The sequence below is a fragment of the Panthera onca genome, chromosome B1, assembly GCF_046562875.1.
Source record: "Panthera onca isolate mPanOnc1 chromosome B1, mPanOnc1 haplotype 2, whole genome shotgun sequence".
Lineage (NCBI taxonomy): Eukaryota > Metazoa > Chordata > Mammalia > Carnivora > Felidae > Panthera > Panthera onca.
Genome location: NC_138342.1, coordinates 4,923,522 through 4,946,300, shown reverse-complemented (window position 1 = coordinate 4,946,300; position 22,779 = coordinate 4,923,522). Strand labels below are relative to the sequence as shown.

Genomic DNA, 22,779 nt, shown 5'->3' with positions numbered 1-22,779 from the left:
GCACACCTTGTGCCTCTTTCCTCTAAACCGCCTGCAAACTTTATGTCAACGGTCGGGCTCGTGAGAGCTCTTCGTTTCTGCTCGTGTGGCTGCAGTTTTGCTGGGAAGCAGGGCTTCGGGCATCGCCGACCGAGGCTTGGTCCTGACTGTGGCAGGAGGGGTGGGGGTGGGGCCCCACTTATCTTCAGGGCCCAGGCCTCACCCGGCTCTTGTGGCTCCGGGGTCCCCCTAGGGGGAGTGAGCCCCCGGGATCGCCTGCCTCTGCCGTCTCCTCCCCGAAAGAACCTCAGCTCTCCTGTCCCCAGTCCCCGCTTCCACTCACAGGGGGCAAGGCCCCAGAGCTCTGTCTTCAGACAGCACCATGCAGGTGGAGTTCACACACCGTAAGGTCCACCCACTGAAAGCGGTTCTTCAAATATTCGAATACGTGTAACCATGACTGCAGTTAAGTTTAGCTCGTTTTCATCGCCTCAGAAAGAAGCCCCACGCCCGTTAGAACCACCCCCCACTCCCGAGCCAGCACGGAGGTGCCTTCTGTCCCCAGAGGCGGACCCAGCTTTTTCATACTTGATGTCAGCCTTCCGTGGAATGTCCCCCAGGCTTCTCTGTCCCGACGGCTCCTTAGGTGGACAGAACTGTCGCTGTCACCGCCGAGGGCCTGAGCCTGAATCCCTGCTCCGCCCCTTACCTCCTTGAATGCCCTGGGCAAATCTCCACCATGGCCTGTGCTTCTTCCAATGCACTAGGGAACAGTGACCTCGGACCTTATGGGGCTGATGCAGATGCCAGCACACCCTGGATGCTTCTAGTGCCGTGGCGAGCTTGGCTGGAGTGGGTCAGCAGCGCCCTGCCTCCCACTGCCCCCGGCACCCAGAGCCCCTGCCCTGCGACGCCTGTGTGTGTCCCCTGGAGCTCCCTTGTCCCAGAAGGTCCTTCCCCAGCCCGTGGGCCGGCCTCGCTCCTGTGCACAAGCCCGTATTTGCTGCTGGTGGGAATGTGTAGCTGTGTGGCCACTTTGGAAAACGGCCTCACGGTTCCTTAAAAGTAAAGCTGCCGAGTCACCAAATGACCAAGCAGATTCGCTCCTGGGTGTGTTCACCCAAGGCCACTGAAAGATAACATCCACACGACACTGTGAGAGTATACAACGGCATTATTCACGACAGCCCTAAAGTGGGTACAACCCGAACATCCATCACCAGATGAGTGGGTGCCCGTGAAAGGGGTCCCAGGGCGGGGGCTGCAGGTGTCGTGGGCGGCGGGAGGCAGGGCGCTGCCCACACGCTCCAGCCGAGCTCACCGGTCGCCCTAGTGGCACCCGGGGTGGCTGAACCTTGACGACACGATAAATTGAAAACCCGGTCACAAAGGGCCACCTGTTGTATGGTTCCAGGAATACGAAATGTCCAGAATAGGGAAAACTATGGAGACAGAAAGCTGATCAGTGCTTGCCTGGGGCTGGGGGAGAGGAGAGCAGGTGGGGAGGGGCGTGGCTAAAGGCACCAGGTTTCTTTTCGCAGTGGTGAACATGTTCTAAAATCGCCTCTGGTGATGGTGGCACAACTCTGGGAATAGACCGAAAACCACGGCATTGAACACTTGAAATGGGCAAACTGTGTGGTGTGCGACTTAGACCTGAGCCAAGGACCGCTCCCCAGGAGACGCCCCTGCTGCTGCCCCATCTGGCCTCGGCCCCCGTGCAGCCTATTTGTCCGTCCACACGGAGACCCCAAGCAGGGACCCGCTTGCTCGCATCTGGACGGGGGGCCAGGCCCAGAGGTGCTGCTCAGGTCTGCTTGTGGGGCTGCCCCTCGCTGTGGGACCTCTTTGTTTTCCAGGGAAATTCAAAAAAGATTCCACCCGGTACTTACAGCATCCAGAACCGCCGGAGAAAGAGGAAGGTCAGAATTTGAACAAAGGGGATTCAGAGGAGGAAGCCGAGTACCTTGATCCATTTCCGCTCGGGGCCTGATTCCGGAGAAGCGTTGTGCTTCCCTTGACTTGTGTTTCTGGCAAGAGTTTGCCTTTAAACTTCGGAAAAGTAAGTGGTCAAGTTCAGCACTTCCCTGGTAACTTTGGTGGTCGAGGGCTTTGTAACCCTAGTCAGAGTAACCTGCGTAAGAGTGTATAATATTTTTTTAATATTTATTAATTTTGAGAGAGACAGAGTGCAAGCAGGGGAGGGGCAGAGAGAGAGGGAGACACAGAATCGGAAGCAGGCTTCAGGCTCTGAGCTGTCAGCACAGGGCCCGACGCCAGGCTTGAGCCCACGAACCTCGAGATCATGACCTGAGCCGAAGTCAGAGGCTCAACCGACCGAGCCACCCAGGTGCCCCATGGTTTATAATAGTAAGTGGAACCAAAAAAAATGCCATCTAGGAGAATAAACAGTAAGTAAAAATAAAAATCGGATGGGAAATAACCCAGAACGTCCACTGAGCTGGGCACACGTCTAAGAACTTGAGGCAGATTACCTCTTTTAATTCTCATAAAAGTACTGAGCGGTTGGCAACGGTATCCCTCTCTTACAAACTAAGGAAAGTGCAGCACAGAGAGGTTAGGTGACTGGCCTGTGGTTGCACAGCTGGGAAATGGCTGAGCTGAAATTTAAACCCAGGCCGTTGTGTTCTAAGACCTGTCTTCTTCCAACTCTGTGAAATTACGCATGTGAAAATCCACGCCAGTGTTGATGGTGGTTATGGCTGACAGACAAGAAGAGGATATTCTGTTTTTCTTTATTCCTTTCTGTGTCTGCACGTTTTCCCCAATGGACAGACGTCCTTCATATTATCGGGGAAAGCAAGCACTCTATCAGAAAGGATTTTGAGGGTGACCTGAGCATACTAGGGTCTCAGCCGTAGCCTGGGTGGGGTACCGTTCAAAGAGAAGGGGAGGTTTTTGATGGAAAAGAACAGAAAGAGACGGTCTTCTCTGACCTTCCCTCCCCGTCAAAGAATTTGAGCTCAGAGAGCTGAGGAAGACTCTAGAAAGAGTCCGAGTGGAGCGGGAGGCCCTGCAGAGGGAGCTGGTAGAGTTTCCCGGTAAGGTGGTGCCCACGGGGGGCAGGGGGAGCACCCCCATCCCGGCTCCGTGGCCCACGGCTCAGCACACGGCCTCCGTGGTGTCGGGAAATAAGGGATGAAGACCGCATGGTCTACTTGAGACAACGCGTCACAAACGTCACAAACCCCAGTGTCTCTCCTCCACACCATCCATGCTGGGGCATCCTTGCTACGTGTCCTTAAAAAATGCAGCGTTCTATCTGTTACTGATGTACAGAAATTGTGCCAGGAGCCTTCCTGTGCCACCCGCTTACTCCACTCAACGTTCCGTGTTCAGCCACATTGCCATGTGGCGTTTGGCCCGTTACTCCTCACCGTGGCAGCTGTATCCATTTCCCTCATGGTGGCCCCCAGGTTGTCCCCAGCCCCTCATGACTATGGCTTGGGGTGTGACGAGAGCCCCCCCATCTGTTAGGTGACCAGTGGTCTGGACCACACACCCCGAGAAGAGTCGCCTGATGGTAGCCGACAAATACTTTTCTGTCGGCAAGTATCTATACATTTCTGCATCGATGGGTGGCATCTATTTTAAAGACAGCAAGAGAAGAAAATGAGGCGAAACCATGCATAAAGTCACAAGTTTAAATGTGTTAATTTTTTCTGATTATAAAATTAACTTATATTCATGGAAGAAAATTTTGAAATTTCAGAAGCGTGCACGGCGAAGATTTAAATCCCGTCGTGAGGGAAGCATCCTTAGCATTTCAGCGTAGCAAATTCTAGTCTGTTTTCTAGGAGTATCTGAATCTGTTTGTGTAGGTAAATCCATCTGTGTATTATCTGTTATGATGGATCTATATATCTAAATAAGAGGGAGGGAGGGAGATAGAAAGAGCGAAACAGACAGACCAACAGAAAGAAAAGATTGGGGTGAAAAGCCACAGTTTTGACTCCTGTGGTTTCCATTTCACGACGTGGTAAGCATTTGCGTGTCTCCTTTGTTGTTACGAATTGTGTCTCCCGACTGTGATGTTCCATCAGGCGGATGGACCGTAACCGAGTCCCCGTTTCCCGATTCTTGGGCACCTGGGTCACACACAGGTGTTGTATCATACATAACACGGCACCAAACATTATGTCCAGTGTCCAGCTCTGTGCTCAACCTCAGCGGCTCCCTCCAGAGGGATGCCTACAAGCCATATGCTTCCTTTGCAAGCACGGACTTAGAGAGGCAAGTCTGCCGTGGCTCCAGAGCGCAGACTCTAGGGGATCAAATCGGGCTCTGCCCTGAGCAGCCGTGTGCCATGGCTTCCTCCCTGGTCATTGGTCTTTCATGAGTCAGCTGGCGGTGACAGTGGGTCTGCCCCATGGGGTCGTCGTGAGCCATGAAATGCCCGAATCCACGTGGGGCTCCTAGCGTGGTACCAGGAAGGGTGCCTGGCACCCAGCGGTGTCACGATCACAGCATCACCCTCTGGGGACTGTCCCCTCCACTCCCTCCAGCCGGCTCTTCTCCCCTGACTTTCGTGCTCCCCAAAGTTCTGTTGCAACTCCTGGCTCCTTGAGTGTAGCATAGCAGTAGCTTGTTAATCCTGAAGAACAGTGAATGTCTAAAAAAAAAATAACAGGGCTGCCTGGCTGGCTCAGTTGGTAGAGCGTGCAACTCTTAATCTCAAGATCATGAGTTCAAGCCCCATGTTGGGCATGGAGCCTATTTAGAAACAATAACAACAACAACAACAGGAAAGAAGACAGCCAGCTATCCAAGGCCACCACGCCATGACTCAGTTGATGTGGCTCCTTGGAAAACAGCCCAGTCGGGGCCCTCAGTCAGCAGCCTGGGTGGCAAGGAGGGCGTGTGCCATGGGGTTGGGGCTTGCCCCTTGCTGGGCGTGACCTTGTGAACAAGGCGGCTCACTGAGATCCCAGTGCATCTTCAGAGGAAGACAGCCGTGCCCCCACGCCAGGGATGTTGGGACATCAGAGGTCCTGGCATACAGACACCCCATCTCCGTGCCCCCCTGCCCACCCCCTGCCCACACAGCCCTTGCCCTGAAGCTGCCGCACATCCTCCCTGACCCGGGCTTGACTTCTGTTGTGTGGCCGTGAGGCTGGGAGCCTGAAAACAGCGGCTTCAGAAGTCAGGCCGCGCTGTGCATCTGGGCCCCCCTCCCTGGCTGTGGGACCAGGCAGGCCCTGACCCCTGGGAACGGTGCTTCCCCAGCCTAGTAAATGAGATACAGAGAGGCATGATGGGCCTGGGGGTGGGAGTAGAAGGATTTTCATAGGTGGGGGCTGTGTCTGTGGGCGACTGTCCTGCTTCTGGGAGTGGGGAGGAGGGTTCTGGGACATTCGAGGGTTGTGTGTGTGCCTTACAGGAGCAAGACCTCCCTTGGTTAATTGTTTATTCATTTACTTGTTTTGTACTGAAGTATTTTATTTCTTTAATTTATTTTGTTTATTTTGTTTATTTACCTATTTAATTTTTTTATTTATTTACCTATTTACTTTAATTTTTTTGAGAGAGAGAGAGAGTGCACGTGCAACTGGGGGAGAGCAGTGGGGGTGGGGGGAGAGAGGGAATTGGGGGAGGGAGAGAATCTTAAGCAGACTCCACGCTCAGTGCGGATCCCAACTCGGAGCTCGATCCCACCACCGTGAGATCATGACCTGAGCCGCAATCAAGAGTCAGCGCTTCACCAACTGAACCCCCAGATGCTACAGCCTATTTGCTTGTAAATTTACTTATATGTGTACTTAATTATTCATTTACTGACTCGTTTTCTTATTTACTTTCTTACTTGTTTATATGCGTATTTATTTACTTATTCACTTTTTTGTCTATGTGCTCATGCGTGCACTCGCTGGTTCAGGCGCTGGCATATCTCGCTCTCCCCTGAGGGTTAGCGGCCCTGAACCCCTAGGTACCCCTTTCAGAGCCAGCAGCAGAGGCCGGAGGTGGAGGTGGCAGGCATGAAGGCCTTCGGGGTCCTCCCGGAGAAGGAGATTGAGAACCTGAACGTGGTGCTGATGCGGTCCCCCTCCGGCCTACAGGTGACAGACACGGGTGAGCCTCCTACAGGTGACAGATTCAGGTGAGCCTCCTGTCTCAAGCAGTCCCTCCCCCCTCCCCGTGCCACAGGCACCCCTCTGGGTCCTCACTGGTCAGTAAAACCAAGGCTGGAGGCGGTGGGGGTGGGGGCAGATTCCTGGCCACTTGCTTATCCACACCTGCATTCCCTCATTTCTTCATGCAGCGCACTTTCCCACCACGTGGCCAGGGCACCCTGGCTCTGCCGGGTGCTGGGGGTGTGGAAAATGAGCATGGCAGTGATTATCTCAAATCCAGGCCCTGAGCTGGGCACCTCGGGGAGGAAGAGACCAACAGCCCCTGGCCTCAAGTTGTAGTCAGAAAGGCGGACCCTCGGTTCCTCGCTTGTTGGGGTGCAGTGTCTCAGAAGGGGCTGCCCTCCATGGACAGAGGTCATGGGTACTCAGGTGGGTTGCCACTCCTTATCTATGGGGGGAGGGCTTCTCAAAGGGCCTGACGGAGGGAGGGGCCCTTCAGCTGGGCCATTGCAAGCCACTCAGGCAGAGAAAGGGTCATAGGCACACCAGGCAGGGAGGTTTGGAAACACAGGCGAGGGAGGGAACATAGCAAGTAAATGGTTGTGTCCCCATGCGGGAACTTACGCAGCGCAGAACCTTTTTCTTCAAAGAAAAAATTCACGAAGACCATTTCACTGCGAAACAGTTAAACACGACCATTTGTGGGAATATAAGACACGAACACTCCCCTTCACTCTTTCCCCAGGAAGTCCCGCCCCCCCACTGCCCGGAAGTTACCGGCAGCATCTTTGTGCACTTCCTTCCAGGTGTTTTTCTATACATCCGCAAACTGGGTGATGTTAAAAATTAACAACTGGAACTCTTGGGGACCCTGGCTGGCCGTGACCTTGGTGCAGGTCCCTGACCACTCCCGGGTCTTGACAGTGGGGGACCCTTTGGGAAGTAGCTGTTTGCCAACCAGTCTGGCAGTTTTCAATATTTTCAGACCTGGTATGGCCTTACTGGTGCACCATGGGCCAGCCACCAACACCGTACAAAGAGACAGACTCGTCCATCAGCGCCTCGTCTGTCTTCTACTAACGGGACGTGCGTATCACCATCACGGTATTGTTCTGTATATGTCGTGGAAATCTCTCCTGTCTGTATGTGTAACCCCCCTTGTTTTAGCCTCTGCAGGGTGCGGTGTGGCAGACCCCAGCCTGCTGGTCCCCTGCTCGTGCACACCGAGCTGAGAACACCCAGAACTTCACCATCACTATGAAGCCGTGAGTTCAGAACACATCCCTGCCCTCTTAAATAGCAACGCTTTGGGGCACTTGGAGACCCTCCCCGCCTCCCTCTGCTCCACCCCTCCCCTCCCCCCTCTTCCCCTTCCTTCCTTCTTAAATAGCCCTCTTAAATAGCAACACTTTGGGGCACTTGGAGACCCTCCCCGCCTCCCCTCTGCTCTACCCCTCCCCTCCCCCCTTCCCCCTCCCTTCCTTCTCTTCCCTTCCCAGCCCGTTATCCTGACTGAGACCATTTGCCCTGAGGTGACTTCCATGTGAATTTTCATACTTACACAGTGTAAATCAGATTAGGGAGAGGTGACCAGGCTTAAGGGCTCCTGAAGGGGAAGACGTTCCCACAGACTTGGGTCTGCACCAGATGAGGGCAGCAGGTGGGAGGCACCTTCTTCAAGGGTCTTAAAGCCCAGCGCCTTCCCTGCTCTGGCCACTCTCTGCTCCCAGAATCTCCCCCTCCAGACCACACCCTCAGTTCCTCTGCTTGTCCCTAAGCCGTTTTCTGAGGGCATAACACGTGCCAAGTGCTGGGCTCCATGCTGGGAATCCAGAAATTAGAGATGTTTTACGGCCTCGCCGGGCTCCGAGGCTCAGAGGGGTGGCATCCGGGAAAGAAATCCATGCTGCGATGAGCCTGATTTGCAGGACCGTCTCCCAGGAATGGGGAGCACGGCCTCCTCCTTTGGGACCCCGTCTGTGTTCTCTGCCCCAGGCCCAGTGCGTGGTAGGCCACCAGGAGTGTTCGAGATGAGGTCGAGTGAATAAAGAGCAGGTGTGGTTTGTGTTTGCATCTGCAACAGCCCTTGGGCTCCATCACTTTTTCATGGCGGGGAAAACCACTCTGAACTCCCTTCCCAATTCTGCAGCTTGAGGCGGTGCCCCACCCATCCGTGCACCTGCAGCCCAGACATCTCCCAGGAGCTGGGAGGTCGGTGGCTTCCACAGAGGCACCTCTCTCCGTGCAGAAAGGACAGAAGATCCTGGGGCTTATGTATGGGACAGTCAGAATGGATCTGCTGACAGAGGAGAAAATAAATCGTGTGTGTATGTTCGTGCAACAGACTCCATCTGTCTTTTGTGTCCCCGGCTGGGCCGTGTCTGCCCTGTAAGTATTCCTCCCGCGGGCTGAGAGTTGAGCAGCTTTGATTTGGGAAGATTTTCTTTTTTAATGTTGATTCTTGAGAGACAGACAGAGCCTAAGCAGGAGAGGGGCAGAGAGAGAGGGAGACACAGAATCCGAAGCAGGCTCCAGGCTCCGAGCTGTCAGCACAGAGCCCGACGCGGGACTCGAACTCACAAACTGCGAGATCATGACCCGAGCCGAAGTCGGACGCTCAACCGACTGAGCCACCCAGGAGTGCCAGATTTGGGGGAAGATTTGGGTGAGAGCGCTTCTGTCTTCCCACACGTGACCTCCGCGGGGAACACAAGTGCCCGCGCGGAGCACACACCCCTCCCTTGGGGCAGGCTTCCGTTTCCTCTGCCGAGTTATAAGGACAATAATCAATCACTGCCCATCACCCTTAAAGGATGGGGTAAAGATCGAGTAAGGCTATCGGCTTCTCTGACTTGGGTCCTCCAGAGGGCAGACCCTGAGGTCAGGATTTGCATGCAAGTGGGTTATCTGGAGGTAAGTCCAGGTAGGGGAGTTGGGAAGGGGAGACAGCCGCGAAAGGATACACTATCCAACCAAGAAGCCAGCAACTACAGCGAACCCCTCGGGAAGCCCTGGGAGCCACTTCAGGACACCAACCTGACAGCATCCCACCTACTGGCCAGGGAGCTGGGGTGTTTAGCCACCAGTTCCCTTCAATCATTGCTGGAGGGTGGCTTCTGTAGGGTTAATCCCCTGTCCTTCCAGCCTACTGTGCAGGGGGCATAGGAGGCCAGAGAGCCTTGGGCTGGAAAATAAATGCATGCTACGGGTGGGAGACTGGCCAGGATGCTGGGTGGCAAGAACAAGGGATGTGGGTAGGGCACCAAAAGGATCTGTTATGGGACTGCTGTTAAGCTTTATAGCCTATTAATGGATATGCAGCCAGAAGGTGGGGTGGGGGATTAGTTATGGTGATTCTGCACACATAGGGTGTAGACATCCGGGACTGGATCCGGCTGCCTGCAGCAAAGACCCAACCACAGTGGCCTCAACACATAACAGAAAGCCCAGTGACGAGCAGCAGGGGCTGGGACAGCAGTGGCCAAGAGGGATGTGGTTCTTATGTGTACATCCGTTGCCCCCAAGGTGACTCCCCAGCCTCCAGCATTGTTTCCTCACTCCAGGCAGGATGGGGCCCAAGAAGGATAAGAGGCAGGTGACAGCTGGTCTGCCTCATTTTTAAAGAGCTTCCAGAAAGCCCTACTTTCTAGAAAGGATTTCCAGAAAGCAACTTCTTCTTGTTTGCATCTCAGGGACCAAGATGGCAGCATTTAACCAAGACAGCTGCAGGGGAGGCTGGGAAATGTAGTTTTAGCTGAAAACCGGCTGCCCAGAGCAAAGCTGGGTCGGGTTAGGACAAAGGGAGTGGAGCAGAACTGGGAGGGCCAAGGGCAACGTCTGCCCCCAGTGCGTACCATTTCTATAGGAGGAAACCAGCCTCTTCTGATCCTGTGAAGGCATGTGTGCCGTTTGGCCCGAGTCCTTGCAAAGGAGCCCAGAGTTATTCTCCGCTCAGCAGACACTGATGGGGTGTCTCCCAGCATGTTTTCTGCTAGACTTGGCATCGGGGTGATAACCATTCACCAGTTTAGTTGGCAGCCTGCTCTGTATTCAGCACTTAGCATTCGCTTCCTGCATACAACACCCTGCAAGGCAAATCTCGTTGAGCCATTTCAGATGGCGGGAGAGAAGTCCAGGAATCCGCCTGAGATGCCCTCGGCAAGCAGACCAGGTTTGGTTTCTCTTGCAACCATATCCTGTGGGAATCCAGCTCTTTGCTTTGACCTTGGGGCCTGCAGGGCCCTCAGCCCCTTTGCAGAGGGACGTCTTTCTCTTTCCAAACCAGCTCAGCCTCTCCCTCCCTGCAGGTACCCCACCCCTGTCACCCTGGCCCCCCACTTACCAACAGCTCATGGTCGTCGGCCATTCTACGTCTTTCCCTCTGGTCAAGAGCTCCTCCAGACGGAGGCGGGCCCCTGGGGCATGCTCAGCAAAACTTAGTAAGAACCCCCAAATTATCCAAATTAGACCACAAAGAGGATGGGCAGATTTAGCAAATAAAAATACAGGACACGAGTTCAATTTGAATTCAGATAAGCAGCAGATAACTTGCGGTATGAGTATATCCCATGCAATACTTGGGACACACTTCTACTGAGAAGTGGCGATTTACGTAAAATGCAAAAAACTGGACGTCCTGAATTATATCTGGCAGCTCTAGGACACGTGCCTCACTGGCCAGGTGCCTCCCGAAGCCCAGCCCTTCATTCCATCACTGGGAAAACAGGTGGGCTCCTCCCAGGACACGGCGAATCGGTGGCGGTCCCTGCGCTCTCCCCAGCTGCCAGGGTCTGAGACCCCTACTTTCTCACAGAGCAACCAAGAGAAGCAGGGAGAGGCAGATCCCAAGTGAGGAAGGGCGGGCCCAGGGGCCCAGGAGGGGCGGGCGGACCTCTTCAGCCCGCAGGTGGAGGGATGTACCTGGGGATGCTGGGCAGGCTTGGTTCTGGCCTCAGTTCTTCCTCTGAAAGCCTGTGGGACCTGAAGGACATCCCCACCGACTGTGATGGAGCCAGACTAGCCGGCGTGTGGTACTTTGCGTCTCAGTGCCCAAAACACACCCAAACCCGACTCTTCTCTCCACATAGCAGCTGTGGGGCTCTGAGCAAGGCACTTGCTCCCTGAGCCTCAGTGTTCTGATCTGTGACACAGGGATAGCCACACCTCGCAGAGTTCATACAAGAGTAGAAGGAACAGAACTAAAACCCAAGCCCTGCAAAACAACGGTTGCCCGACTTCAGGGGTGCACTCTGACAATCTGTCTTCTTTTCTCTTTCATGTTTTCAAACTGCCAGGCACAGTCCACCAAATTGACTTCAGGGCTTCCCGACAGGTCACTGCCCGCAGTTTGGATGGGCTGGGGTGGGACACCACAACGCCCCTGGGAGTCAGAGGTCATGGCTAACACTCTTGCCGCAGAATGAGGACTCAACAGTGCAGCTCCTGCCGCTTGCTTCTGGGCGACTTTGGTCAGTTGCTTCGGCCCCGAGAGGGTCAGTCTCCCCATCCGTAAAGCGGCGATGACAGCGGGACCTCGTTGGGTTGTTGTGAGGATGTCATGGGTCCACAGGCCAGGGCCCGGCATTTGTGAGTTCAGCCAACGTTGGCCGTGATGGTAATCAGGGCTGGCTTCACAGGTTGCACCCTCTGGAGTCACGCAGAGCCCCGCTCTCGGAAGGACCTTGCACTTGGCTTCACGCTCTGCTGTTAACCTCTTGAAAATCGTAGTAATTTCATCTCTGAACGTGTGTTTGGTAAGTGGCAGCTGATGGGACAACGGAGCGTGCCCGTGAATAAAGGACAGGCTCCAGACGGCACGGTGGGCAGCGTGTGACCCAAGCGGTCAGCCTGGCCACTGGGCGACACACACCTGGGGGGCCCCCGGGGGTGGGGGTGATGGTGGCAGCGGTGGGTGAGCCTGGGGGAGGGAAGGGCTCCACGGGGCACCGGTGCCCGGACCACAGTGGGAGACCAGCTGGCCCTTCCCTCCCTGGAACCTGCCCTTGCAGCACTGCATGAATAGTAACTCTCAGGCCTGAGCACCGGACGGGATCTGCTGGGCAGTAAACTTTGTCAGTAACTCATTCCAGAATAGAAGTGTTCCCGTGGACATTGCCATAAAGCGTGCCAGTTACTGGAATTCTTCAATGAGTTTGGAATCCTTGGTTCTAAAAAAACTATTACAACGCTGCAGGGGCGCCTGGGTGGTTCAGTCAGTTAAGCGTCCAACTCTTGGTTTCTGCTCAGGTCACGATCCCACGGTTTGTGAGTTCAAGCCCCGCATCAGGATCTGTGCTGACAGCACGGAACCTGCTTGGGGTGCTCTCTCTCTCTCCCTCTCTCTGCCCTTCCCCTGCTCGTTCATGCTCTGTCTCCCTCAAAAAAGAGAAAGTACAAAAAAAAATTATTACAACACTGTAAAGCAAAACTCCAAAGGCTTAGAATTAGAAATAATGTAAAGATTGTTTACATTTGGTAGAAAAGTAGAAGAGAACATTATTTCCACATAAAGCATCGGTGAACCAATTATTAAAGAGGAAGACAATTTTTAAATTAAGTTTGGCCTTGTAATTCAATTCAGAGTGATAGAATGCATAGGCAGGAGATTGAACTACGTGCAAATCATGAAGCCACGGCGGGTTCCTGTAGAACCTCCCTGGGTTACAGGGGATGTCAGACATTAGACATGAAAACATTGACATTTAAAACTAACTTCAGACTTACGTGACACTGATTCACTGAAAAGAGTTAAATCTTTTTAGAAAACATGTGCTGCAAGAATCATCAGCTCTAATATACTCAAATTTGTAGTTCAAATCAATAATTGACCTGAAATGTATCCCAATGTTATCACAGCCTGGAAAATACTCAGCAGCCCCAATAACGGTTGCATTGGCTGAGAGATCCTTCTCAAAATGAAAAACTATCAAAAAATGATTTGCGATCTTGAATTCGCCAAGAGCAACAGATATCATGTTCTATTATACTGATTGAAAACGAGTCGCTGAAACTATACATTTTGATGTCCTTAATAAGTGGTTTTGCAGAAAATCCAATCAGGAAAATCTTATCATCAAGCTCTCCCATTAATAAGGTATTATTATTTGTTGTAGGATATACATTACGACACCAAAAATAGCGTTTTTACAGTTTGTAAGTTTATGTCGTTACCCATGTGTCGCTATCCTTCCTACTATATATAGCGTATAAATAATAAAATATTTTAAAGGGAAAAGCTTTGTATTGAATACCTTCAACTGCACCTTTCCCCTGCCTTTCAGTTAAGTCAAAAAGAGGCCCCACGTTTTCATTTTCCAGTGATCCGCACCAATTAGGTCGCCAAGGGATGGTAATGCAGGTGAGAAACTCTGTATAAACTGTTGTGTGCTGTCCACGGGGTCCCCTGACATGCCTCACGGCGCGGGATGCTGGCTTTCCAGGGTCCTCGGTGGAAATCCCATCCTCGCCAGCTGTGTGTCCCGCGGGAGCCAGAACTGCGCCCTTCCTCTGACACCAGGATGCCTGGGTAGCAGGTGGAAGTGCCTTCACAGGCACCTGCTCAGAGCTGGGTGAACGGAGACGCTTCATCTCTCTCCTCCCGGCTCAAGTGTGCTATGAGCACCGGCAGCATGGACACCACCAGCGAGCACGTCACAGATGCAGAATCTCGAACTCACCCCAGACCTGCGGAGGCAGACTCTGCATTTTCACAGTATTCCAGGACGATGGCTAGGCATGTGAGGGTCTAAGACACACTGCCCTAGGTGAACTGCTTGCGGGGACCTCGTCCAAGTTCCTTGTCCCTCGGAGTCTCCGATGTTGCTAGTAAAAGTCTTTCCACTAGAGGTCACCGGAGCCAAGTGATTGATTATTTGCTCCGCCCACCAGGCGTGGTCGGGGGAGGGGGAATGTCAGGAATGGGGCTTGGAGTTACACCATCTCCCCCAGGACCCCTTGAATTGCGCCAGCCTCCTCGGAGGCATATTTAATCAGAAACCTGCATTTGCAAAGCGCGCACTTCCGAGGCCAGATCGCTGGTTTTCCCGGTGGAAACCCCGCTTAGAGGCCAGCTTGGTGGATTGTGGGAGCCAAGGACCGGCGCTCGCTGGGGGTTTAAGCTGCTGTTGCTGCCCCTGGGTGACCTCGAGCAAGTTGCCCCTCCTCCCTCTGTCTACATGCCTCCATCCATAAAGTCCCGGCGGTCGGACCATGAGATTTTCAGGGTCCCTCTGAAAGCCTAAGCCTGGACGTTGCCATCTCTTCCTCCTGTTGCTGCTTTCTGTCCCGTGCCCCCAACTTAGCCAAGGAAATAGAACCCAGCTTCAGGCTCCTGCCCTCCTCTTCCTGGCCTTCGGGGCCCTGGGAGACCAGGGGCTGCGGCTTGGAATTCTGAGTGTCCGGCAGGTCTGGACTTTAAGGAACCCGGCATTCTGCAGGCAATGGTGCATTTGTCTCTGTGCCAAGTAGAGTGGGTTCTAAGCACGGGTGGAGAGGTGCAGGATGGCAGAGGAACAGAGCTAGACCGGCCCAGCCATTGCACGGAGGGGGAAACCCAAAGTCCGGGGAAGGATGCGACTGTATCCCAGGTCCCCACAGCCCAGCGTCCTTGGTCAAGCTGGAACTAGAGCCTAGGTATGCAGGGACCCAGAAGGCTCGCTCAAGATGCCTTCCAAGTGAGTTGCATGGATTCTCATCGCCTGAGGCTCTGGGGGCGAAATGGGACCCGCAGGCTGATGTTCTCAGGGGAACGGCTGCCCAGACGGGAGCGCAGAGCCTTGGCCAGCAGAGGCGGATGAGGCCTGTTAGTGGCGGCCCACGATCCCCTCGTCGTCAGGGTTTCTGCCAGCAGGGAGGGGGTCTCTGCTCACAGCTAGGGGTCATCCAGCTCTGCACTCGGCTCCAGAAATGTTAACTGGAGACTCTCTAGGCTGGTGGGCCACATGGTGGGCTGTGTCACCCCAGAGTGCAGCTCTGACCATGCCACCCTTCTGCTCAAAAGCCTCTGGTGGCTGCCTATTGCCTGAGCACCAGAGCAGATGATACCACACTCCTCAGCTTGGCGTCAATGTCCTGCAGAACTGGGATGGCCCCGCCTTGCTAATGCACACCCAGCCACCCTGCCAATCAGGCCCACTCGCTGGGCTTGTACATAGGCCCAAGTCAGCCTACCCACCTGCCTTCTCCCACTCCTATTACAGAGCCCCTACCAAGTGCCAGGCGTTGCTCTAGGCGCTGGAGAGGCAGCCCTAAGCAAACAGACAAGACCCTGTCCTGGCCAGGCTCATGTTCAACACCAGACAGGCAGGCAAGAACTCAACCGTGAACTGTGGCATCGAGCAGGGAGGGAAGCAAGGACAGGGGGGTGGGGTGGAGGGTGGTTGGCAGGACTTCAATGTTCCACGGGGTGCTCAAAGAAAGCTTCAGCCAGGAGGTGCCACACGTGCTGAGACGAGGAAGTGTGAAGCTGGGAACATCATCCGGGCAGAGGGAACAGAAGATTCAGAGGCCCCGAGTCAGGAGGGGGCCAGCGCGTTCTGGGACCAGCGAGGCCAGCACGAGGCCAGGGAACAAAAGGAAAGGAGTGGACGATGGGGCCAAAGGGTAACCTTGTGGGGCCATCAGAAGGACTTCAGCGTCTACTCTGAGACGGGCGAGGCCCTGGAGGGTTTTGTGCAAGGAGTGATAAGACCGGATGACATCACCCTGGGGGCTTAGATGGGGGACGAGGGTGGGAGTAGGGAGACCATGGCGGCAACCACGCCTGTCCTGCATCCAGTCCTTTGTGAACGCTCCTCCTTCTGCAATCTGTGGTCAAAGAACGCTCGATGTTCCTTGAACTAAGTTCAAATGGCATGTCCTCAAAAGGCCACACTAGCTCCTCCTCCCTCTACCCCCAGGCAGAAATAGCTTGTTGTGCCTCTGAACTTGCACAGCATTCTCTCTGTGGAGAGATCTTCCCTAAGGAAGATCTCCCTTGTGAAATTCTCTCCTGCTCCTATACTGGGTGCTGGGCCCTTAGGAGAAAGGGCCTTGGCTGTCTGGGCCACTGTAGACTTGAGCATGTGACCTTATGAAGAGGCTGTGGCTCTCACCTGGGCTGCACATCACAGCCCCCGGGCATCCTCACCCAAACCAGCAACATCAAAATCTGTGTGTTGGCAGGGTAGTGGGGGGAGGGGGGGGCGGGGGGGGGGGTGCGTGTTGTTGAGCATCTGTTTTTTAAAGTTCTCCAAGAGATTTTAGTGTGGCTAAGAGTGAGAGCCACTTAACTGGCAGGACTGCCGGGGATTTGGGTTAATTTCCGTCTCCCAGAACAGTCAAATGTCCCACATTAGGGCACAGCCAAGTGTCCTCAATTCAAACCCTCCTGCAGCCATGCATTGGATGTTGGATGTGGTCACTTCACCTCTCTGAGCCTTAGGTTCCTCTTCTACACCCCCCAGCATCCCGCAGGCCCTCGGTGGTTTCCTCACAACTGGGATGCATTGTTCCAGGGGCCCATGAGCACCCACATGATACCCTCATCCATCTGCCTCAGTCTGGACAAGTCCTTTTTTCTGTGGGTTCCGTGACATGACAAAGGTTGGAAAGCCCTGTTGAATTTGATGCTGTTCATTTTGCCTTCTGTTCATTGCTTAGTAACATTGCTTCATGCTTCTTTTTCTCCCCCCACTGAAGACAAAGTCTTCCTACCTGCCCCCCCCTTTTTTTTTAGCTAAACGGACTCTTTAAAAAGCCCCTGGACGTTCAGTGGAGAAAATCGGAGCCCCGTTTCCAACCATTTGCCTCTTTAGATGAAACGGTTTCCTGTGCCGACCATGTGCCTTTGTGGACTGCGTGACAGACAAGGAGCCCGGGTGGGGCTCCCCTGGACCAAACCTGAGCTCTGACTTCGCACACCTCAGCTGTGACACCAGGCTGCTCCCTTAACGTCCTGGGGATCCCTTGCTGTGGAGACGGGCTGCACGTTCTGCATCACCCATTGTTCAAAGAGCAATAGCCAGTGAAACTCTTGTGGAGATAAATGCTAACTTCTGAGGCTGGGCCTTAAGAGACCGTGGGCCTTCTGTTTTGCACTCCTCAGAACCACCCTGCACATAAGCCAGCCTCCAGGCAAGACGTCAGCCTGCACCAGACCACCATGCCGGCAGGAAGCCCAAGCAGCCCCGCGGAGAGAGAGACACCACCTGGGGGACGCCCGATGCCCACTTCCTGCGAGGGGAGCCTTCCTGGACCTTCCAGCCCTGCTCACCACCAGCGGAATGCATCCGAGCAAATGGCCCCCGCTGATGCCATGCAGAGAAAAAGAACCACCCAGCTGACTCCTGCCCAAATTCCCGACCCCGGAATTATGAGCAAGGAAAGTGGTTGTTTCAGGCTCCTCGGTCTAGAAGTGGTTTAGCACGCGGTAAGAGATTACTGATTCTCCTGAAATATGCCTTCACCCTCCTCGGGGACCAACTTTCAGACAAGCAGGTGTGGGGGACAAGGTGCTATTCTTTTCCCTAGCAGACCATTTCCAAACTCCCCCCATCTGGCCCTCTCTGGGCTGGCGGGCAGCTGTCCCCAGCCAGCTCTGGACTCCACAGGCCTTCACGCCCGAGCTTCATTCAGAAAAGAACGGCTTGCTGCCCTTGACTTGGCCTGGCCTACCCCCCCCCCCCCACCACCGCGTCTCTCTGGGCGGGTGTCTGCAAGAAGGTGTCAGGCCAGACCCTCCTGCCCTTTGTCCCTGAGGATGGCAGCTCAGGGTCCCCGCCTCAGGCAAGAACAAAAGCAAGCCGAATTGAGAACAGCCAGCGATACCGCGTTTTCTCCAGGAAAAATGTTCAGTGCAGCAAATTCATGCAACATTTCACGCCCCACACGGGAACAGTCCCAAAGCGAGCCCCGTGATCCTCCCTGGAAGCCGGGGTCCCTCTCCTTTCTTGTACCAGAAGTGCCTTGGCATGTTCAAAAGGAAGTTGCCCTCAGAGCCTGACAGCTTCCGTTGTGTTGAAATTTTAAGGAAAACAATTATCTGTGATCACAGTAAACCTTGTGGGTAATTTATATTTCTAACGATCTGCAAGTATCTCTTCTCGTTAAAGGTCCAAGTTGCTCCCACAAACATCAAAAGTGCTTTTTCCCCTCAGCTTTCTCTGTCAGTCCCCGCAGCAGCACGCATCTGTGTTATTCTGATCACCGTCTGGAAAGGTCTTGGGGAGGGTTCTGAAGTAGGTAATTTTCACCTCCCCTTGACATTTCCCGAGTGCTGAAATGCCTACGTTTTCTTCTATTGTTTCCTGGTGAAGTGAACAAGAAGTCCCCTCTCCCACCAGCTCTGGGTTTTGTCACGATGGCAGCTGGGACTCAGGAGCCAAGGCACGTTTCACTTCAGAAGGGAGGGAGGAGCCCACACCCTGGCGGTGTTTGTTTCACGGAGACCCTCCGTGGCACGAGTTGTGTGTGCTTTAGAGCCACGTGAGCCGCCCCCCCTCCCCCTTGTGAGCTTGCTGGGTTTCAGACGTGGGGTCTGCAGGGGCCGTGGCATTCCAGCGGGGACTGGGGACAATCCGATCAAAGAGGTGTCTCAGCAAGCCCTTGGGCAGGTCCCTCAACTTCTCAGAGCCCCTGCCTCCCCTGTCTGTAACCTGGGGGTAACACCTGCCTCCCAGCGCCATTGTGTGGACTTAATGAGCCACCAAGTATAGGAACCATTCAGTCAGGGGTGGCAATAGTTTCCGGCGTGCTATGGAAGGAACCAGAACCCACCGGTCCGCTGTGTGCTGACGCTGTGCTGGCCGTTTCCCCGTAAGTTAACTCATGACTCTCCTGACAACGTGCAGAGTACAGGGGTAAGTGGGGTGACTCTCAGGGAGGGCGATGAGTCACCTAAGCCAGACTCACCTGATGACCCCCTCATGCTCAGTTCTCTGATGTAAAATCAGCACCTCTTGGGTGCTTCAGTAGGTGATGGACGAATACACCGTAGGACATCCACACCGTGGAAGGTCATTCACACTAAAATGAGGTGGGCTATCAAACCAGGAAGAGACAGAAAGGAAACTCGGAAACCCATGACTCGGTGAAAGAGGTCAGTCTGAAAAGGCAACACGCTGCGCGATTCCATCTACGTGACGTTCTGGAAAAAGGCGGAACTGTGGAGGCCGTAGGGGGTCGGCGGTCGCCGGGGGGTCGGGAGGAAGATGGAGAGGCGGATCACGGAGGACTTTTAGGGCAGTGAAGCTATTCTGCATGAAACTATTATGGTGGGTACGTGTCATTACACGTGTGTCAGACCCCAGAGAACGTACAGTGCCTAGGGTGACCGTGACCCACGCTCAGGACTCCGGGTGACTGTGATGCGTGGATGCAGGTTCATCGATTGTAACAAATGTACCACCGTGGCGCGGGATGTCATGGATGGTGGAGAAGAATGTGCGTGTTGGGAGGCAGGAAGCACATGGGAATTCTCTCTGCTTTCCACTCAATTTTGCAAGGAACCTAACACTGTTCTAAGACATAAAGTTTACTGAAAACAACCACCGGGGGCGCCTGGGTGGCTCAGTCGGTTGAGCGTCTGACTTCGGCTCAGGTCGTGATCTCACGGTCCGTGAGTTTGAGCCCCGCGTCCGGCTCTGGGCTGACAGCTCGGGGCCTGGAGCCCGCTTCGGATTCTGCGTTTCCCTCTCTCTAACCCTCCCCCATTCATGCTCTGTCTCTCTCTGTCTCAAAAAAATAAATAAAGGTTAAAAAAAAAAAAAAGAGATTAGCGGCGCGTCCTGCCGGGGTGGGGGACAGCATCCCATCCGTTCAGGGACTCAAGAGAGCCAGCAGGTAGAAGAAGGGCAAGGGTGCTCTTTGCCTGAGCTGGGACATCCCTCCTCTCCTGCCCTCGGACACCTTCGGTGGTCCTGGTCCCCGGGCCTTCTGAAGTGGCCTGGAGCTGTACCCCCAGCTCTGGGGCCCCCAGCTCACAGATGGAGGGTCGTAGGATGTCTCAACCCCTGTAAGTGCGTGAGCCGATCCCCTGTGTGGATCCCGGGGGTTCCGTCTCTCTGGACAATGCCGACTGGTGACCAAGGAGAGTGTCGGTGGGGTGAAGGGATGGGGGAGAAAGCCCTTCTTCCCCTGCAGACACCCATCCTCCCTCTGCCTCGCAGTTACCTTCCCCCTCCTCAATGCTCTTTTTCCCCCCCGTATGAAACTTCGCAATGTGCTCGGTGACTCATTGCAAGGCCATTAAGCGGCATTAACTCTCTGCCTTCAGAGATGACTCAATCACGACTCAGACTCGTGGGGGGACTCAGCTGCCTGGCCACAAGGCAATGTGTGGGTGTGCTGGGGGTCTGTGGAGGTGTAGACAGGCGGGAGGGGTGGGGTGGGGGAACCTCTGATGTAGCACCCAGTCCTGGTGACACAGAGCTGTGTGATCAGCACCAAGCCCACCATCGGGGAACACAAGAAAGTGGCGGGGGTGGGGGGGGGGAGTGCTGCCGGCAGGACTTGGATTGGTGGAGGGATAGAGGGAGCAGAGGGCAGGTCTTGGGAGCCCAGAGGCTCTGCTACTGACCGGCCATGCGATGTATGATCCTGGGGAGCCTCTGCTTCCTCAGAAATTGGAGGGAAGCCCCCTGACTGGCTATGGCATTAGGAAGATCCCTGGAGAGGTAACACTAGCCACCTTCCTGTCCTAAACGTGGCCAAGGGCGGGTGAGACCACCCCCAGCAAGGAGGCTGGGAAATGATCCTGCTTACAGTGGAAGCATGGCCTGAGCGCACTCTAGACCGCACTCAATTCTGAATGTGGCTCCTCTGCTTCCCGTCTCTCCAGGAATCCAGACTTCAGGTTTCGCTGGCCTGGGCGGGACAGGCTCTACAGGTGGTTCCTATACTGGCGCGGCCTGGGCTGGGAGCCTCCCACCTACAGCCGGCCTCCTCCAACTTGCATATGTATACGGATTCCGGGGGTGTCGCTTTGAAACGTAGGTTCTGCCTCGGGAGGTGTGAGGGGCTCTGCACGTTGAACCCTGGTCCGGGTGAAGGATGCCAGTGCCAGCTGGCCCAGTGACAGATCACTCAGCTCTACGGTCATGGGTCTCGAACTTCCCGGCATGTCAGAGTCTCCCCAGGGAACCGTTGACATGTGGATTCCTGGGGGAGGGTAAGGCTGGTGTGGGCGGTCCTGCGGTCACCCCGTCCCAGCAGTCCCAGGTGGGGCCGCCATACTCCCGCACGCTGCTCTTCTGTGACTGGTGCAGTGGCCACCCATTCAGAGTTTAAGTCACCAGGTGCTGCAGATGCCCTGAGGGCACAGAGTCTCTGGAACACTCAGCCCGGTCTGCGGAGGGCGGTTCTCAACTGTCAGTGGCACGTGTCTATCCTCCTGGGACCGACCCACAAAGGGTGACTGGGCCCCTTGATTCCTTGATTTTGATAATATCGATTTGAATATCGGTTCCTTGATTTTGATGACTATCTGAGCCAAGGGATTGGTTCAGTCCTCTGGTTACGTTTATCCCATGCCAGCCTGCCGAGAGTTGGGATTTCTGTGCCCCACCCCAGCTCATCTGACCCCCCCGGGTGGACAGCTGGTGATAGTGGGACCGTAGTTCGGACACACCACTGATTACATCCGTTCCCTGTGGCTGCTGTAACAAATTGCTGCAAACCCAGGGGCTTAAACAGCAGAAGTGTGTTTTGTCACAATTCTGGAGGCCGGAAGTCTGAAATCGGTATCACGGGGCCAAAATCCAGGAGAATCCGTTTCTTACCTCTCTTAGCATCTGGTGGCTACAGGCTCTCCTTGACTTGTGGCCGCATCCCTCCAACCTTCAAGGCCAACATCTTCGTATGTCTCCTGGTCATCTCCACGTCGCCTTCTCTGTGAGTATGGTGGCCCCCCACCCCTGCCTGCCCATGCCTCTCTCCTGAAAGATACCTGTGATCGCATCTAGGGCCCGCCTGGTAATCCAGGAGGACTGCCTCACCTCCTGTGAGCACAGCATATGTAATCCAATCACGTCTGCAACCACCTTTCCCCAATAAAGTAACATTCACGGGTCCCAGGAAGGAGGACCTGTATCCTGGGGGGTCATTTTTGGCCTGGTGCACTGATGGTCTGAGAAAGCCCGCAACCTAGCTATCCTCCAGAAGACAACCCACCAACCTCCTTCTTCACTTGACTTTGTAGGTTTGGCCTGCAGCCAATGCTTGGAACTGGCAGGAAGTCAATAAACATCTGTTGAGTACATTGAAGGGGCTTAAGCAGCAGTAGAGAAGGAAGTGTGGCAAAAGCAGCAATGCAGATTCGGAGAGCAGGTGGAAAAAAAAATCCAGAGGCAGCTGGTGGGACAATGGGACTGAAGTGTGGGAGGCATATTTAGATGTCGCACTGAAGAGTTTGGACACTGTCCTGAAGGCAAGAAAGAGCTCCTTACGAGGTCTTAGCACAAGGTGACTCATTCATTCATTCATCCAACACACACACATGCACACACATTCCAAAGAGAGAGAGAGAGAAAGATTTCTTTCAGGCAATCGGTTCATGTGGATCGTGGGGGCCGTCAAATCCAGTCTGCAGGGCAAGATGGCAGGCTGGAGACCCAGGGAACAGCAGATGCTGCAGCTCATACCTGAAGGCCATCTGCTGGCAGAACTCCTTCTTCATCAGGGGACCTCAGTCTTTCTCTCTTAAGGACTTCAACTGATTAGATGTGGCCCACCC

At 54.5% G+C, this 22,779-nt stretch overlaps 1 non-coding gene across 1 annotated transcript; it reads left to right on the top strand.

Moving 5' to 3' along the window:
* The first annotated feature begins 4,634 nt into the window (after positions 1-4,634).
* Positions 4,635-4,707, top strand: TRNAK-CUU (transfer RNA lysine (anticodon CUU)). The gene has a single exon. It is a non-coding gene; the product is annotated as a tRNA-Lys (tRNA).
* The last annotated feature ends 18,072 nt before the right edge of the window (positions 4,708-22,779 follow it).